Below are 21091 nucleotides of genomic sequence, written 5' to 3' on the forward strand. Positions count from 1 at the left end.
AGTCAAAAACAACGGAACATGTGTATCTACCAACTTATAAAGCAATGATCATAATACTTGCACATTAAAAAAAATTACAAGTTCAGCTCAACTTATCACCTTCGAGTTAACAAGGAACCATACACTTATCAGCAACAGAGTCTTATGTGAGTATATATATTGACACAATTCGTTTACTCATCCTAGATTGATTAAATTGACGAGTATATGAGTTATTTCAAGCTACAGTAGAACATAGCAGTAAACATTCATTGTTGCACAAAATCAAAATGATCTCCACGCCAAAGTAGCCAGTAGAATGAGAATACTGGCTTCTAAATAGGGATTTACTTCTTGTGTTATTGTCAAAGCTACAAATTAGTGTAGTATCAATACTAGAAAATGAGTTTCTTTTCGCTAAATTTCTATTAGTGTATATATTATTGAGTAAATTAATATCAGTACCAAAGGAAAGAAGGTTGACATTTTATCGAACAGGTTATGGACAACAAATCCATAAAGCTGAACACGTACGAAAGACGAGAAAAATCGCGTAGCTGTGTGTATTATTACCTTGGCTTGGAGGATGACGACCTTATATCAGCAATATTTACAGTAGCAGGAAGAAGGACAAAAAGAGCAAAGTAATTTAACAGGGGAAATTTTGACCTTACCCTGAAGCTTTATGTCCCAGAATTCGACTATACACTCTTTGAGCTTCATTCTTTTTTGATTCCCAGGATTGACGATGGAAACGTACATGTCAGATCAGATGGCGGCCAATACCCAAGAGTCAATTCAATTCAATTCAATTTACCATTTAAGCAATCACAAATCTATCTGTGAATCAATTCAGCGAAGCGAAGTTGTCGTTATAGGATGGTTTGTCTCATACCGTGCCTAGCCAAGCGCCAAGATCGGTGTGGCAAATTGAAGTGCAGAGGATCTGGATACGGACCTCCATTTTCTTTGGGGGATCCACTAAAACATCTTGTATCACCAGAGGTTGCCCCAGACTGTAGACCACCGCAACTTCAAAACAAACAAAAAAAACCATGAGAGACCGTACATACCTTCAATAGGAAAGCAAGGGTAGTTTGATTGCAGAGAGATTTAGTAGAAAAAACTTTGTGGAGAAAGGAAGATTTTGGCCGAGAGTTTTGAGAGATAGCTTGCAGAGAGAGAGAGTTTGTGAGAGAGATAAGAGGAACCAAAATTTCATTGGCCGGCAAAATGAAAGTTTTGAGATTTCACTAAGTGTTTTGGCATAGGAATCTTCCGCCAAAACCAAAATCTTCCGCCAAAACGACATGGTTTTATGTTTTAATATTTTTGGTGTATCTCACATTTTATTAAGTGTCATGATAAGGGATCTAAAGACACATTATTATTTTTATATCAGATAAAATAAAAAAATTTTAAGTATATATTATTGAGTTGATAATAAGTGTGATGATAGAAGTGCTATAATGACAGGAACCAGCAAATGTCCCTATAGTTGTGTCAGGAAAGGCAATTTTTGTTGTAGTGAAAACTTTTTCTTGTAGACAATGAGCTTTCATTTATGCATTATTCTTCTCAAGGCACAGGTTTTTTTTTTTTACTATTAATCCTCGAGGCACAGATTTTGTAGGTGACATAATGGTGAGCTTTTGCATCCGTGGATTGTACATGGAAAATGATGTAACTAACAATCCAGCAACTAGATGAGTTTATAGTACTACACTTCTACATAGCATAGCTGCTAAAGACTTTAGCTTCGTGACATTATGCTAATGCTCGTTACCTTTTCTACTAAAAGAAGTTAGAAATTGCTGGACTTAAAAATTTCAAATCTTGTAATGGTGTTGATGCTTTTTTTAAACTCCTTCTGTAAGCTAATCCTGACTTAGACTTTGTCTTAATTCTTTGATACTTGTCGCTTTCTCTTAACAATTCAGCGATAAGAAGTTTCAACACAACTACCGATTAGGTTATGGAAAATTGCACCATCTCTTGCTATAAATAGCTATCATCATTTACTTGTTTTTTCACAAGCATAGCTAACATAAGATATCGGAGATGGCTAAATCTCAATTTAGCTGCGCAATCTACTTTGCCCTGCTCATCTGCTTCCTCCTCCTCGTACCAAATAGTAAGTTGTAGCTAGTCTTTAGTGAAAGAGTTTACACTTCTATAGTCTTAAATGGTGAACACATGCCCAGAATGGCGTATATTTGTACATTCCCAAAGTTTTAATTATTTGTCTCTACCTCTCAAACAGAAATGGCTGTCACTAGCAATGAATTAGAATAGTTATACGTATGTATCATGCATATGTACACTCACAATCAAAATTTTACCAATTAATTTGTATTACATATGCGCCATATGCTTTTCAATAAATGTTTTTGCTCAAAGTTTAGCCCTGTATTCTACTCTTGAATTTTCTCCCGCATTTTTTAATTTCTCGTCACATGTGAATATACTGCAAGTATACATGTGTAGTGTTGCAAGTAACAATACATGTGGCATAAAAATAGAAAATGAGATAGTGGTTGACACAAAAAATGACATAGAGATACCATACCCTATAATATTAACAAACACTTATCCCCTATATGGACGGGCTCGATCCATCATGTATTTGGACTAACTCTACATATTTTGCTCTCTATTTTGCTTTGTTTGATGCAGAGATGCCAATGGCTGAAGCTAAATTTTGCAAGAGGCCTGCCGAGCACTATTCAGGGACATGTTACCCTAACCGGTGCTACAGTTATTGCAAATCTAAAGAACATGCTTACTCCGGAGAATGTATTTGGACTGGCCAGGGTCATCAACGTCATTATGCTTGCTACTGTGTCTACAATTGTTGAAAGCCTACTATTTGCTACAATTTGCACCGTACTTTGTAATGAAATAAAGGCCAACAATTCACTACAATTGCATATGTGCCGCCAATAGTTGTTGTTCCTATGTCAGTCAGTTGCCAATAACGTACGGTCATGTCTGTGTTATCATTGAAACATCACTGCTCAGTGATAATTTAATCAGTATTCATGTGTTTCTGTTACCATCTGTCTTGTATTCATTTAAATATAAATGGACTACCTCTGTCGAAGTATGAGGGCCATTCTGGGATTTCAAATTGTTATGAGTACATGTGATTATTATGTTTGGACTCTGATAAACACCAAAAAAATCTGCTAAAGAATTGGATGCTAAAAAACAAGTCTGATGAAAAAAAAAAAGAAAGTCATAAGGACAACCAATATTCTCGATGACAAACAAAAAAATAAACAGTAATTGAAATATAAAAATTGGCTATCAAAATCTTGCACACCCTCTGTGCCATAATTTGAGAATTTTTGTTTTTAGAAATCCAACTTTTTAAGAAAAAAAATGTAATTACTAAGTTTGAATGTGGTGATTTTGGATGAACCTTAAATTGGGCCATCACATTTCAATTCTTTGAGTCTAGTGGCACGCAAAAAAAAAAAGTAATTTTCTCAAATGGTAAAATGGAATAGCTAGCTTATGAAGTTGTGTTGATTTTGAAAAGATGACTCTTTCTTTGGAATATTCAAAAGTGAAAACATGACACTAAAAAAGGATGGAGGGTGGATAAAAGTAATAGTTGCTCAGTTATTTTGCTATTTTACCGTTTTATTTTCCTTTCTATTTTTTTAAAAGTTTAAATTGACTCTGGCTTAGCTTCCTTTAGTTTAGTTAAATAGAAAACCGAAGACCATGTACTTTATTAGTTTTCCATTGTTTGACAACAATAGGGCAACAAGTAATTTTAAAACTAGTGGAACACATTATAAAAATTCATAATTTTTTCAAAGAGTGAGTTTGTAGGAGTTTTTGGTGGGGCACGGGCCCCCACTTTAAATCCACCACTATTAAAGGTTCCCAAGTGTAATTTTTTTTTAAACTGGAAGTTGTGAAAATGTAAAGGAATGATAAATACGACTATAATTATTCTGTAATTAAAAGATTGTATTATCTTTATTTTTTTTAACAAAAGGGGTCCCCCCGGTGATTTTATTAATAGTGAAGAAATGACAGAATACAAGGAGGAAGGCTGCTGAATATTATATTATCTTTGTTATAGGGGCTGTTCTCATTTTCTTCTACATCTAGATTTTAGATTTTTTTTTTAAAAAAAAACCCAAAAAGGTCAAAATCTAGAATATACCTAGTACTTAACTTTAATTGATTCTTATTTTTTCTCTATAATTACATTCTATGATCAACTTTGCAAAATTTACAACAAACAAGAATTGGCTAAAAGAAGCATGAATACCAAACAAATAAAATGCGATCGGAAAAAAATTCAATATTGGGAATAAAAGATGAAACATCTTAACTGACTCCATAAAGTTTTGATTCTAAATTACTCACTAAAAATATGCTTATCTCAAGTGAATATCAGCTCGTAACAATAGGTAACATTGAAGATGTGCGATTGGTTTTATTAGAAGAAATTCGTGTTGATGTTCAATGGATTCCTAGAGAAGCAAATAAGGTTACACATACTTTAGCAAACTGCGCTAAATCTACCAATCTAACTGAATCTTTTTGGAATTACCCCTGGACTTGGTCAAATAAATTGTGTTGTATGATTTCCATCTAACTTATTAATAATGTTGGTTTTGCATTATATATATATACACACACGCAATCTTTCCCACATATATATTCCGTGTAGATGTGGGACTTTATGAAATTATTGAAATTGTTATGGCCAGGCTGAATTCCTAATTTCAACCTAAGCTGATATCATATCCTATCCAATGAAGGAAAAAAAATCCTGAAAATGACAATAGCTGACTTATGAATTAATGATAAGAACACTTATGAAATTAATTAATCTCCACCAAAATTAATGACGTGAAATCTAAATTAATTTTTGTAAAGAATTCAACCCTGTGTTTGTGTAATGAGAAAACAACAATAGCTGGCTTATTCAGTTGTTGTACGGATATTCTTGAGTAGTACTCGTTGCTTGAGCGGCCATAAGTCAATGTTATTAACAAAATCCCCTAGAGTCATTTGACTGAACAAGAAAAGATCTATGTTGAATGGACCACCTCTGTAAAGCTGATCTATGTTGAATGGCCCAAGTTAGGAAATTACAAACTTCTCAGAACAATTTACTCCATCCAAGAATTGGTACATATGAATAGCATTCCAGCGGGAAAAAAAAAAAAGAATAGCATTCCAGCGGATGGAGATATTCATAGATATTCTTGAAATTTTACAGTGAAAATTTCATTAATTTTTCAAGTGTCTCTTGGTTTTCAGATTGTTATGTCTGATATAAATTTATCAATTAATACAAATTTCATTCATGAAATTTTATGATGTGTTTTAAAGTAAGAAAGAAAGAAAGAAAGAATCTTTTATTTTTGGAGAAAGACAGAATCGACAGATATGCTTCTCAAGAGTCAATAAAACAGAGCTATATTATCAATTTTTTATCTTCAATTGCTTAGGATCAGATTCGTAGAGTGTACGCAATAGGTTAGCCGATGAAAGAATTAGTAAACAAATGCCGCAGAATGATTCAAATGTCAACGTATCAGGTTATGGTTGGCTTTTTTTTTTAAAAAAAAAAAAAAAATTCCAGAAGTTTATGAAATACAAATATTGGACGTGGTAAAATCTCAATTTAGCTACACAGCTTTATTTGCGAGCCTCCTTGGCTTCCTCGTTTTGGCAACAACTGTCTGAACCGAAACGCAGTCTGTAGTGAATTAAATATGTCTTGCTTCTGATGATGTAAATAGTCAAGGAAACTGAAATAGATCATAGGTATGAGAAAATAATGGTATGAGATGTAAACAATTAGTCGATGAACTCAAAAAAAAAATCTAAAAAATTGTACTCCATCTTCCTTTACAAGCTAGTCTTGGATGGCAGAAAATAAAGCACAAGAACGTGCATTGAAAACTTGAGGGATATAGGGCTAAAGTATCAGTATCAATCCTGAGCATAAAATTTGGACCATGTGTGTATATATATATATATTTTTTTTTTTCCACAAAAACCATCCCCAATTTTATTAAAAAAGGAAGAGAAAAATACAATATTCTAGAGAGGGACCAAACCTTACCTCTAGAAGCAAATGATGAATATTAAATAAGGAGTACTTACTCCCTTACAACTTGTGTCCTAAAATTGAAAAACGACATTGAGTCTAAAGCTGCAATGGCTTTAACTGAAGATGGAAGTTCTTGTTGACGTGCGCGGGGTATACATATGCAGTTCGTTCGTTAACAATTAATTTTTACATTTATAAATTTCTAAATACCCCACACACGATTTATCGTAAGTATATGAATCGTGAGTGAGTATAAGGTATTAAGGGTCGATCCTACAGGGAAGATTGCAATTACCGACGTTTTTCGAACTCCTTTATTAGCTAAACTACCATCAACATAAAAGTAATGAAAATAACACTAAAAAGCTCCTAGAGGTATGGAATTCCTTACTACTCTTGCAGATGAAGTTATCGGTTAAGTGAATGCTATTATCTTGGCTAGTTATGGTATAATTTCCTAATGTATATGAAACCTACTCTCGTAGTGAATCCGAGGGCCAGATCCGAGGTCGGATCGCTCAAAATACCTCTCGGATCTCATTTTTCTTCTTTTTATCTTCACTGCACATTAGGATCCGAGGCCAGTAACATAGAGATCCGAGCTCGGTCCTCCCCTCGGATGTAGCCTTTGATTACAGAAGTTTATCCGAGGTCGGATCTAGTACAGATCCGAACTCGGATTTACTTGCTCTATTTTTTGTCCAAGTTCAACTGATATTTTCTCGATGTTAGAAGCTGAACTAGCTCTTCTGCAAAACATGAAAGTTGTAGTTCTTTGAGTTAGCGTTCCAATACATCAAGAATCATCCGATTTGGAGCTCTGTGTATAGAAAAATGACCAAAATACCCTCGACTAGTCAGGGCTCTGTTTCAGCTTTTGACCATGAAAATGTACTTCTGTATTTCGACATTTTGACAATGAAAATGACTGAACTGGATTTTGATGTTTTCATACCAAATGTGGATCTATCTCTTAGCTTCAAAATGATATAAGAATTTCCTCAATCTGATTATTGTAGCTCAAGATATAGCCGAAATACGAAAATATGTCAAAGCTGTAAAAACTTGCTTCCTTTTATTCTTGATTGCATTTCTTCTCTTGCACTTCATATTCTCTTTTTATCATTTTAAACCATCATCAATCATCCAAATATCTTCTCAAATCACTCCATTTGATGATTGAATCATAAAACTACAAAAACATGAAGTATTTATAATTAAAATCCATAGAAATGCAATTTTCACATTTTAAACCATAAAATGCATATTTTCACTAGAATCTTAGTTAATTAGTTATAAAACTAAATAAAACACACCAAAACTAACTAACAAAAGATACTAAAAACATGTAAACTATGCACTTATCACTTGTGTTGAGTTAAAAATTCGTTGTTGTGACCTCAATTTCAAGCTAGCTAATTTATCCGCTGCACCATTCGCCTCTTTGAAGACATGCGAAATCCCAACTGAAGCCTGAGATATTATTTTCCTGATATGACGCAGTGTATTGCATAGTGGCCATTTGGCCAGAGAATTCGATAGAATCAACTTCACCAACACCGCCGAATCGACTTCCACAGCAAAACCAAACATGCCTTTTGTACACACAAAATCAAACCAAATAAAAGGGAAAGGCTCTCTGCTGCCAAGACGTCCACGTCACCAAATTCCTTGTAAAAAGCAAAAACTACCTCCCCCTGACAATTCCTAACCAGCCCACCCCCAGCGGCCACGTTTTGCACGACACTTGCATCTATATTAAGCTTTAGAGAATCCGGAGATGGTCTACCCCAAGATACGGCAACATGCCGATGCAAAATTGTAGATGAAGGAGCTAAAGATGGCCATATAACGTCTGTATCTCCTTGGAAAGAAGAATTTTTGAATACCTTTGTTGTACCAAGTCAATTTAAGAAAACCTCCACCTCCCAGATGACTTGAGCAGCTAAGTGATTTACCCCTTAAAACCTCGCTGCATAGCATCCTTTCCAAATAAACCAAAGAATTACAATCAGAAGAGCAACTCGTATGTGATTCCTGTTAAGCTTGGGCAACGAAAGAAACCAGTGAAGCAACAAAGCTGAAACAAAAGAGAATTTCAGTTTTTTCAGACCAAAAATGTTGAAAAAATGGTCCTAAATAGCAACGGCTACAGGGCCATCAAGGAAGACGTGAAGTGCCGATTCAGTACTTGATTGACAGCATACACACCTGGATACTAACATGAATCCCTTCTGCTGTCAATTTTCCTCCAAAGGCAAAAGATTATGAAGCAACCTCCACACAAAGAAAGACAATTTAATAGGGACAATGGCGTTCCAAATCAACCCGGAGACCAGAGAGATATTTTTCCTTTTCCTGACAGTCTCCCAAGCAGTGGAAATGGAAAAAAGCCCATAAGCAGAAGAAGACCATACCATGGAGTCCTTCTTAGATGGATCAAACTGTACCTACAAAACTTGCAACATTATAGGTTCCGGTAACCAAAGCCTAAGTTTTGCCTTATTCCATTTGTCCCCAGTAAAGAATTCAGCCACAAGGAATTGAGGAGAGTCCTGCCGACAATAAAGTTGACACAAAGGATCATCCTGTAACCATCTGTCAACCCAGAAATCTACTAAACCCTCTCCAAAACACCATCGTGTGTATATATACATATATATATATATATATATATATATATGCAAAGTGTATATATATCATGCATACAATACCTCGATTATCAGCATTCCATTGCTGCCATCCTTTCTGCCTTGTGGCTTATACATTCTAAGTTGATGTACCAAAATGAAAAATGGAAAAGAAGAAGAAGAAGAAAATTAATCATAAAAAATTTTTTCTTATAGGCAATGAACTTTCATTTTTGCATTATTCTTGTCAAGGCACAGTTTTTTTTTTAACTATTAATCCTCGAGGCACAGATTTTGTAGGTGACATAATGGTGAGCTTTTGCATCTGTCGATTGTACATGGAAAATGATGTAACTGACAATCTGCTAAAGATTTGGATGCTAAAAAACAAGTCTGATGAAAAAAAAAAGAAAGCCATAAGGACAACCAATATTCTCGATGACAAACAAAAAATAAATAGTAATTGAAATATAAAAATTGACTATGAAAATCTTGCACTCCCTACGTGCCATAATATGGGATTTTTTGTTTTTTGGAATTCAAACTTTTTAAGAAAAAAAATGTAATTATTAAGTTTCAATGTGATGATTTTGGATGAACCTTAAACATGGCCCTCACATTTAAATTCTATGAGTCTAGTGGCACGCAAAAAGTAATTTTTTTCAAATGGTAAAATGGAATAGCTTAAGAAGTTGTGTTGATTTTGAAAAGATGATTCTTTGTTTGGATTATCCAAAAGGTGAAAACATGACACTAGAAAAGGATGGAGGGAGGATAAAAGTAATAGTTGCTAAGTTATTTTACTATTTTATTTACCTTTTTATTGTATATTTTTCAAAAAGCTTCCTTTTGTTTAGTTAAATAGAAAATCGAAGACCATGTACTTTATTTGTTTTCCATTGTTTGATATCAATAAGGCAACAAGTAATTTTAAAACTAGTGGAACACATTATAAAAATTCATAATTTTTCAAAGAGTGAGTTTGTAGGAATTTTTTGGGGGAGGGGGGCACGGGCCCCCACTTTAAATCCACCACACCACTATTAAAGTTTCCCAAGCATAAAATTTTTTAAAATTGGAAATTGTGAAAATGTAAAGGAATAATAAATACGACCACATGCTAAAGAAATACAAATTAAAATTAATCAAAGCCATAAATAGGTATTATTATTCTATAATTAAAAGGTTATATTAACTTTGTTATAGGGGCTGTTCTCATTTTCTCATAGTTATTAAACCCGGCCCGGCCCGGCGGTTCGACCGGTCAACTCGGCGAACCGGCCACTAAACCGGGCCGGTTCTTCAATTGGATCGTTTCTGCATATGAACCGTTGACTTTTCAACGGACCGGCGGTTCAACCGGATTAAACCGGAAACCCGGCCGGTTTTGTGGGCAGACCGAGTTTGAGAAAAAAATGTTTGTCCAAGCCTTTGCTTGGATTCGAACTTCCGACCTTCAACTTTGTTTGTGCGTAGCTCACCACCAGACCACTTTGTCATTTGTTCATTAATGGCCATTCTTATGCTATATGAATGTTTTTTTAATTTCATCTTTATTTTTTTTTAAACTCTCTCCAAAACAAATGTATTTGGAATCTTTTAATAAAACTTATGACCCTTATATTCTATAAATTATAAAATAGATTTCAAAAATAACATATTACATAATTTATTTTAAAGACAAATATTATTTTTTAAATATTTTTTTGCATTTAAAATTTGTAAATAATCTAGATAATTACAGTAAACATCTACACTTGAAGTTTGGTGGATTACTAATTAAATTTATGTTTTGCTGATTCTTATATGAATTAAATATTCTATAGCAAATTAAATTAAATGAATATTTGTTATGACATTATTTATTACAATTTATCTCATATATCCTATATCAAATTTATAAAATATAATATTTAAATATATGTAGTGACCCACTGGTTCAACCACTCACCCACCGATTGAACCAGTGACCCGTTGACCCACCTCCTTCGCCGGTCTCCTCTCCGGGCCGAGTTTAATAACTATGCATTTTCTTTTACATCTCGATTTTAGATTTTTTTTTAAAACCAAAAAGGTCAAAATCGTGAATATACCTAGGAGTTAACTTTAATTGATTCTGATTTTTTCTCTATAATGACATTCAATGATTAACTTTTGCAAAATTTAATGCAAACAAGTATAGGCTAAAAGAAGCATGAATACCAAAGCAATAAAATCGGTCAGGAAAAATTTCGATATTGGGAATAAAAGATGAAACATCTTAAATGACCCCATAAAGTTTTGATTCTGGTATGTGGTAGGGTGTCCTATGCGTGTCTTTAAATGGTCCACAAACTTTCACGTTGACAGGGAATCCTCCTTAGTTCCAGTTTGGTTGAATCTTAATAAGCTACTCGTTCATCTTTTTGAGAAGCAATGTTTGTTCCAAATTGTTTCTTGTTTGGGTCATCCTCTATTCGTCGACTCTGCGACGGCTAACCTCTCCTGACCAAGCGTTGCTAGAGTGTGTGTAGAGGTTGACTTGTTGAAGGCCTTGCCGTCTCGAATTTGGTTACAAATAGGCGAGGGAGTGGGCTTCTCGCAGCCACTGAATCATGAGCAGTTACGAAGTACTGCTGCCATTGCTATCACCAAGGACATGGGGAAGATGAATGTGACGTTAAGCACCCTGACCTTTGGCCCAAGGTTCTGCCACAGGTTATGGCACGAGTGCAACGGAAGGAATTGATTAAGTTAGATCAGTGTGGGGTGCGAGGCTTGGCTCTTGCTGACCAGGAGGCTGCGCCTGTCATTACTGCAACAGGGCCTGTGCTGGCTTCTAATCCTTTGGAGGATCAATGCGGGGTTGGCTCCATGGTCTCCGCTTCGCCATCGGCTGCTGGACAAGTGCAACAGGTTGCGAAGATGGTGACCGTTGCGAAACCCACAGGCGCGACTGCTGCAGAGGTTGCGTTAGCTAGTTCTTCGGAGTTGTTGGCTTCCTTATCAAGGCCTCCAGGTCAGGAGCAGGTCTTGGCAGGCCCTGATTTGATTTCGTCCGAGGCTAAAGCTGGTACTTCTATGGCTACTGTTGCAACTTCATCTGCTGCCTTTATGAGTAAGGGGTTGAGAACGCAGCCGCTTGTAGAACCAGCGATCACTACTGATACAACTGTGGTTGTTACTAACCGGGTTGCGAGCTAGGAGGTAGTGCTTCTTGTGCCTATGAGCTTGCCTTTGTTGGTTGATGATGGTATTCAGGCGGTGGCTACTGGTATCATTCACGACTTAGCTAGTCTGGTAGTAGAGGAAGAATCTTCATCAACAGAAGAGGGGGATGATGAGTCGGAAGGTGAAGATCATGATATTGCGGCCGACTTACCCAGTAGTGCAGGTTGTCTCTCTCCTCGGATCCCAGGGTCACACGTGGGTGTACCTAGTTGCTCCAAATCTTTGCTTGAGCCTATGAATATTGATCAATTAGCAGTGCTTGAGCAGGATATTCAACCAACTAGGAGTCGTGCTATACGGGCTAAGTTCCCTTCGGATAGAGAGCTCAGGTCGGTAAAACAAAAATCTCAAAATTCTTTTCACTGCTTGTCTAATGATTAATGCACTTTTCTGAAACATTCGTGGGATTTCTAAATCCCCAAATTTTCGAAGATTGAGAAAATTAATTGTGATGCATAAGCTGTCGGTGGTTGGAATCTGTGAGCCTAAACTTTCGACACATGACATTGACTCAATTCGTATTCGTTTGAATTTTGATCATGTGGTGTCTAACCCATCAGGAGATATGTGGATCTTCTTTAGCTTACCTTTCTCTTCTGTGGCCGTTGGGGATTTGGATCAACACTTATCCATTTCGTTTGGTCATCCACAATGCTCGTGTCCTTTTACTGTCTCCTTCGTTCATGCTAAGTGTACTATTGTGGAAAGGAGGTGATTATGGCATGCTCTGTTTAGCAACAAGCCTTGTCAAGAGCCGTGGTATATTGTGGGAGATTTCAATCTTATTCTGTCTGCGAATGAGAAAAGGGGTGGCCGGCCTTTCCAGCCATCTCAGGGATTGGAGCTATCCCATTTCATGGATGAGGCTGGTGTGTTTGATGCAGGCTTTTTTGGGTCCAGTTTCACTTGGTGTAATAATAGATCTGAGCGAGCACGAATCTGGAAGCGTCTAGATCGGGTATTAATTAACATGGCCTGCTTAAATGCTTCGGCCTCGTTGACTGTTTCCCACTTGGTCCGAGAGCCTTCTGATCATGCCCAATTCCTCATGTCCTTCTCTACCCGGTTGGACAATAAACCTTGCACCTTTAGATTTCTCAATATGTGGACATCTAACGCAAGCCTACTGGATGTGATTAAGGTGGCTTGGCAAGTCGAAGATAGTGGCTCGCCTTTTTATCGGGTATGGATCAAATTGCGCAGGGTCTCCCGAGCCATTCAACTTTGGAACAAGGAAACATTTGGTGATGTGTTTCTCGCCGTAAGGAGGGCTGAGGCAGCGGTGGCTCATGCCGAGCTTCAGCTGCAATCAGATAGCTCGGATGAGAATGTTGTCGAATTGCAATGGGTAAGAGCCGAGTTGAGGAGGGTACTAACTCTTGAGGAGCAATTTTGGCAACAAAAGGCCAGGGTTAAGTGGCTTCAGCAGGGGGATAAAAATTCTAAGTTCTTTCACTCGATGGTGAAGTAGCGGAGGTATCATGTAGCTATTCACAAGATTTGAGATTCGCATGGAACTTGGCTTACAGATGATGACTCCATCGGACTGGAAGCAGTGAGGTATTTTGAAGAGTTGCTCGCGGAGGATTCTAGTTCGGATCCCCGATTGATCCATGTTATTCCCAAATTGAGCTCCGAAATTGATAATATTTGTCTAGAAGAGGCCCCGTCTCTATACGAGGTTAAGAGTGTGATCTTTTCTATTGATGGTGATAGCACAGCAAGACCGGATGGTTTCACTGGAAAATATTTTACTTTTGCCTGGGAGGTGATAGGTCTTGATCTCTATCAAGCGATTCTAAGTTTCTTTTGTGGAGCAGAACTTCCTCGATTTATTACGTCCACCTCAATTGTTCTTATTCCAAAGGTCCTGAATCCCCACTCTTTCTCTCAATATCGTCCTATTAGTGTATGTAACTTTTTGAATAAAGTTATTTCTCGAGTTTTGGTATCACGGTTAACTCCGATTCTGCCCCGTATTATCTCTTCTCAGCAAAGTGGGTTTGTGCCGGGTCAAAGTATGTCCGATAATTATCTCCTAGCTCAGGAGTTGATATCAGACATCGGGAAGAAATGCAGGGGTCGGAATGTGGTGCTTAAACTTGACATGGCCAAGGCATATGACAGGATGTCCTGGGTGTTTGTTCTTAAGATATTGCACCAATTTGGATTTGGGGAAAGATTTATTGATATGGTGTGGCGATTGCTATCAAACGGTTGGTTTTTGGTGATTGTTAATGGTGTTTCACATGGTTTTTTTAAGTCCTTCCGGGGACTTCGGCAGGGAGATCCTCTATCACCGGCGCTTTTTATCATTGGAGCTAAAGTTTTGTCTAGAGGATTGAATTTGCTTTCCTCGCAATCAAAATTTGTGGGATACAAAGTGCCCCAACACTGCCCTGCTGTTTCTCACTTGGCTTTTGCAGATGACGTTATAGTGTTTGCCAATGGGTCAGCTTCTTCGCTAAGGAAAATTATGCGAGTGCTAGAATTGTATTAATGTGCATCTGGCCAATTGGTGAATACTAGTAAGAGTGGTTTTTTGATTCATCCCAGCGTGTCACTGGCTCGAAAAAACGTCATTGAACGGATTACTATTTTTCTAAAAGAGAATTTCCAGTCCGTTATTTGGGTTCTCCATTGTTTACTGGTCGGTGCAAGGGAGTGTATTTTGCGGATTTGTGCTAGAAAATTGTTGCTAAGGTGCTCTCCTGGAAGAACCGCCTTTTATCATCTAGTGGTAAGATCATTTTGATCAAGCACGTGCTGTTGAGCATTCCCCTTCATTTGTTGGCGTCAGTGATACTTCCAAAAAGCTCCTTCCGCATGATAGAACGAGTCTGTGCTAATTTCTTGTGGGGAGCGACTAAAGACTCAAATAAGTTTCACTGGATTAGGTGGAGAGATTTATGCTATCCTCCAGATAAGGGTGGTGTTAGATTTCGGTCAATTTATGACACTTATCGGGCCTTTTCATGCAAACTGTGATGGAACTTTAGGAATGGTATCTCGTTATGGGCTTTATTCTTGCGGGCCAAATACTGTCACTTTTCTCATCCTTGTCAAGTGTCCATGGTCTCTACTAGTTCTGCAACGTGGCGTCGCATGTTGGATATTAGGGGATTTGCGGAGCTATTCATAACGTGGAGACCTTATAATGGCAATTGTCATTTCTGGTATGATAACTGGATGGGCTCAGGTGCCTTCTACCTTAGAGTGCAGATGCATGAACATTTGTCCTTTCAAAATTTTGTAGCTAATGGTGCATGGAATAGGCGGTTGTTGGCTCAAGTTTTACCATTTGATATAGTCTAGGCTGTGATGAAGGTGCCAGTCCCTTATTCTTCATCGGTGGGTAGAATGGTTTGGATGGCTTCGTCGTCTGGACGTTTCTCAATATCCTCGGCCTTCCAAGAGTTGAGGGAGGCCAAGCCATCCTCTTTCATGTATAGGCAGGTTTGGCATCCGCACCTCCCTCAAAAAATTTCCTTCGTTATGATGCGGTTGTTGCGAGGACGGTTACCGTTGGATGATATTTTAACTAAGCTTTTTCTTCACTTACCATCCAAATGTTTTTGCTGTGTGGAGTCTAGTGTTGAAACCCTACAGCATGTGTTCATGGATGGTGAGGTAGCAAGGGCGATTTGGAAGTTTTTCGGATCTCTCTGTGGTATTACATTTGGTCATGACCACTTAAGAGTGTATTTGGCGAATTGGTGGTACAAACCTACTAAGTTTGAGAGGTTAAAGTTTGTCTTTCGACTCTTGCCCATTTTTGTGTGTTGGAATTTGTGGAAGGCAAGGAATTCAGCAGTGTTTGAAGGAATTACCAAGGATGCCTGATCTATCTGTGGAGCAGCTTTTCAAAACTTGAAGGATGCCAACTGGTTGCAATTTGGTGAATTTAATCAGCTCACGACTTGGCCTAAGTTCTTGGCATTGGTGGAGCGGCGAGCAGAAGTGTTTAGGATTCCTCTAGTACATTGGCAATCTCCAGTCTTGGGAACGTTTAAGCTTAATATAGATGGGTGTTCTAAAGGAAATCCGAATCTGAGTGGTGGAGGGGGGATCCTTAGGGATGTTTCGGGATCCTTTATCTTTGCCTTCGCAGGATGCTTTGGCTATGGGACTAGCTTGCAAGCTGAAGCCAAAGCGTTATTACTTGGGTTGCAACTGTGTGTCTAGAGGACGATGGTAAGGGAGCGGTTGTTGAATCGGATTCAAGGTTGTTAATACAGATTCTTATGAATAATTCCCAATGCATGTGGTCAATTAGTGGTGGGGTCGAGCAGTGCTTCACACTTTCTAAGGGGAGTATACAATTCAAGCATTGTTACCGACAAGCCAATAAGGTGGCAGACATTCTGGCCATTGTCGAGTGTACCTTGTCTGAGTCGATCTGTCTCTATGAACATCTAAGTAGCCTCCCAGGGATAGCTAGGGGCGAATATCGGTTGGATAAATTGGCTTACCCATCTATTCGAAGACGTCGCATTAAATAAGTTTCTTATTTTCGGCTTGTATGGATGAGGTCAGGTTTTTGGCCCCCTCAGGAACTGATTTAAAGTAATAAAATTGGGGCTGGCATCCTAACCCCAGCTCTGGGGATTGCCAAAAAAAAAAATGCTAATCACAAGTGAATTTCAGCTCATAACAATAGGTAGCTTTGAAGATGTCCGATTGGTTTTGGTAGAAAAATTCATATTGATGTTCAATGGATACCTAGATAAGCAAATAAGGTTGCACATAATTTAGCAAACTACGCTAAATGTTCCAATCTAACTGAATCTCTTTGGAATTCCTCCCGACTTTGTCAAATAAATTGTGTTGTATGATTTCCAGCTAACTTATTAATAACTTGTTTGGATAGGAATATTTGCAAAAAAAAGTTCAAATTTTTTTCTCCTTACATCATGAACACAATTTCCAACCACCTTGTTATCTAACATATATTGTGAGAACCCAAAAATTTTCACATTTTCTCAGCATTATTTTATTCCTTTGCCTACATTTTATACTTTCCTTGGAAATATTAAACTTTCTATGCATTTTTACAAGCAAGTATAGTTTTAAATTCATTTTCCTAGTATGAGTTAGTGTACGTTAAATTTGAAACGCATTATCGATGTGAGGACCCGTAAAATTCCTTATATTTTTCTTACAAATACCCTTTTATTTGAAAATTATTACTTTATAATGGCTCTACTACCCAATCACCCCACAATAAGTGCAAATGAATATAGAATTAAGGGTTTTTCCTTTTCATTTTCAAGTTAGTGCGAATTAGGGGTTTTATGCCTATCCGTGGTGTGACTATCCGGTACGGAGTGTGGATCAAATTTGGTGATTAAGAGTGAGTTTTAGATGATATTAAGTGTGTGATTAGAAGTGGTAATAATAAGTTAGTGAATTATAAGTTAAAACCCTAGTATATGCGATTTAAGGAAAAATGGGTTGAACCGACGGGTACCGTTTACTACCGATTGAACACCCCACTTGACTACCACTTTCTTATCATAAAATTGCCTTGATATTAGTGCCAAATATCAGCCCTTAAACCAGCTCAAGTCAGCCGAAATTGTGGACCAAAATAAGGGAGAAAAGGAAAAAAATTGACTTCCAATCCAAGGGTGACATTTGTCCACTTTGACCCAAATCAATTCCTATCCTTTTAACCTTCTTGAAGCTTCAATTGCACTTTATTTCAGCCTCCATTTCTGCCATATGAACCGTGAGAAAGAGAGGGAAAAGCCAAGAGAAAGAAACCATAATCCATCTTGAGTTTGATCCACTTAAGTGAGAAAACAAGAAATCTAAACCAATTAATCAATAGTTTGAGAGCTTGGGAAGTTGAAGGAACAAAAAATTTCAAGGAGTAGTGGAGGATCACTCTTGCAAGGCCTTGTCTTGAGATATAATGGCTGATCACCCTTTCTTTTCCATTAATCATGATTAAGTTGGGTATTAATGTTAGAATTGTGCTTGTGATGCTTGTTTGAAATGGTTTTGATGATTGGAGGGATGAATTTTGAGATAGGGTTTTGATTTATTCACTTATAATTCTTGTTGGTTAGTTATTATATGGTGTGTATATATGGTATATAATCTTGTAAAGGAGAAAGTAGCGGTGGTTTTAAGGTAAAAATGTGAATTATAACTTGACGTAGCAAAATTCCAGATTTCTGGAAATTGAAGCTTCAGTTCTGCCTGGTTCTATTTCCATATGTTAGAGGCTGAATTAGGATTATCACAAAACATGAAAGTTGTAGAGAGTGATGTTTTATAGTTGCCTGAAAAATTTCAGCTCAATCGGAGCAATGTATCCTGTGAAAGGACCAAAATACCCCTGACTACCATAGGTTTAGTCCAATGGACAGTTTTGACATTTCATCAATCTAATCGTGTCTTTTCACCTTTATACATACTGAACTAGCATTTAGCCAAAACATTAAAGTTGTAGTGCTATGTCCTAGCTTTCCAACACCCCTGGAATCACCTCATTTAGACTTGGGTGCCTGAGTTATGGTTGTTTACGTATAGTGCGGTTAACTAGCCCGAGTGTGAGATTCTGGTTCTGTAATTTGACATTTTGACTTAGATACACTGCAAAATGGACTGAGCAGTCTTCATCAAAGTTGAGGTATTTGTTTTAGATTCGAAAAGGTATAAATTACACCTCAATCCGATAAGCGTAGCCTCAGTTGTGTCCGTTACGCAAAACAACATCAAATCTGTCTTTTGTTTCTTGACTTAAACTTCATTTCCGCACATGCTCCTAGCTTGATTTTGTACTTGTATGACTTGGAGCCTATGAAATGGCTAGTGAAACGAGATGATTCTGTATATGACTTTGGGTTTGATTGAAGAAAAGAATGAAGCCATAAATGGCTGGAAAATAGGTAAATACAAAGGGCGTGCTGCCCAAATTTACGCTGGAAAACTAGGTTGATATACTTATGACTTGAGTAAGGCTTGAGAGCGAATACCACGTGAACCATCTAGGGTATTTACGTTTTCTTTGCCACTTCGACTCAAATAGCGATTTTAAAGTTTTACATGTGAGTCTAAGTTTTATAAATATTTTACTTATGTCATTTGGTTTCAATGTACTCTTTTCACTACCAAAACCATATTTATACTTTGTACTGGTACATATGCGACTTTTCTTTGACTCACTTATATCTTTGATGGTTGAAGCATAATGTGTTCATTTGATTATATTAGGATACCTTGGTGATTGAGAGTGTATCCGGAAGGAAACTTTGGACGTTATTTTGCGTAAATAGGTGAGTATCCCTTGTTTGTTATATTTTCATTGCCTATGTGGCTTGTTCTTGCTTATATGACTTGTTATGAACGAATGATAACATGTTAAATGTTTTCAATGATCGCTTAAAATGAGTTTGTTAGGCGAGTGTGTACTTTATCGCACTCGACCTAAATGAAATGTGAAATTTTCAATATTTAAGTGATTAAATGCTAGTTGGGCATGAATGTAAGCCTCTTGGCTGAATTGGGCCCTACCCTTCGTTACTGATCGACTCGAGCCAGAAGTGGACTCGGTCGGACGATTTAGTGACCCTGAATGAATGTTTGGTATACTCGAGTATTACCTTGAAGTCTGGTGGAACCTGACCAATGTCCGGGAAGGGGGTGAATGAAATGAATGAACGAATGTCAACGCAAATGAGGGGTTTTACTTATCAAAATATATTTTCAAATGATTGGAGGAATAAGGGGAAATGACAGGAGAATAAATGAAGGAATGAATGAATGGTTCCTTGTGAGCACGTATCCTTTTAATGAATGTGTTCTTATCGCTTTCCATTGCAATGTTTCTTAAGTTATTGATTGTTTATGGTAACTACATTGAACTTATCGCTTGATTATATGTTCGGAACCTCACTGAGCTTTTAGCTCATCCCTTTAGTTTTGTTTTCCTTAACAGAGGAAGGCGAGCAAGGACGAGAGCTCGGTGTAGACTAGCTTGGTCTAGTTCTTTCATTTCTTTTGTAATGGTTCTCGCCCTAGCGCTTGGCATGGGCTGGATGTATGAAGAATTGAGAACCTTTGTATATTCAATGGTTGAACTCCCTTTTGAGATAGAAATGTAGATAAGTTTTGTTTTAAATTTTGGATTTTGTTATACAAATTCTTGTGATTTTATTCCGGTTTTGATTGAGATCTAAAGTGAACGACTGAGTTCCGACGAGAGTTGGACAGGCGGTCCGCCGAACCCTTTGGTTCGCTTTAGGGTGAGGTGAGGCTGTCACATATATTATATCAGAAAAAGTGTTACAGTAATTATTTCAAATAAACATATCAAAGAACCTCCTATCCAAACAAACTCATTGGTTTTACTTTTTCTATATACAAATACATATACATGTACATATATATATATATATATATATATGAATTCAGTCTGGCCATAACAATTTCAATAATTTCATCAAGTCCCACGTATATATATATAATGAAAACAATGGATATTACTGCTCAATCTTCCCCACATATATATTACGTCAAGACGTGGGACTTTATGAAATTATTGAAATTGTTATGGCCAGGCTGAATTCCTAATTTGAACCTAAACTGATATCATATCCTATCCAATGAAGGAAAGAAAAATCCTGAAAATGACAATAGGTAACTTATGAATTAATGAAAATAACACTTATGAAATTAATGAATCTCCACCAAAATTAATGATGTGAAATCTAAACTATTTTTTGTAAAGAATTCAATCCTGTGTCTGTGTAATGAGAAAACAACAATTGCTGACTTTCATATGTTGTACGGATATTCTGGAGCAGTACTTGTTGCTTCAGTGGCCACAACTCAATGTTATTAACAAAATCCCAATGAGTCTTTTGACTGAACAAGAAAACAAATTAAATCCCACTACAAAGCCGTACCTACCACTGTAAAGCTGATCTACGTTGAATGGCCCAACTTGGGATGGACAAGGTGCCAATGACAATGACCAAGTCACCAACAAATGAAAGAGACGCCTTGATTCTCCAGTTAATTTCACGGACAAATAAATCTTGTCATTTCTTTGAATACTCAAGTAGAAATTTTGTAAGATTACACATACTTTAGCAAACTACGCTAAATCTACCAATCTAACTGAATCTTTTTGGAATTCTCCCCTGACTTTGTCAAATAAATTGTGCTG

This window comes from Coffea arabica, chromosome 6c (assembly GCF_036785885.1).
Source record: "Coffea arabica cultivar ET-39 chromosome 6c, Coffea Arabica ET-39 HiFi, whole genome shotgun sequence".
In the NCBI taxonomy this organism is placed as follows: domain Eukaryota; kingdom Viridiplantae; phylum Streptophyta; class Magnoliopsida; order Gentianales; family Rubiaceae; genus Coffea; species Coffea arabica.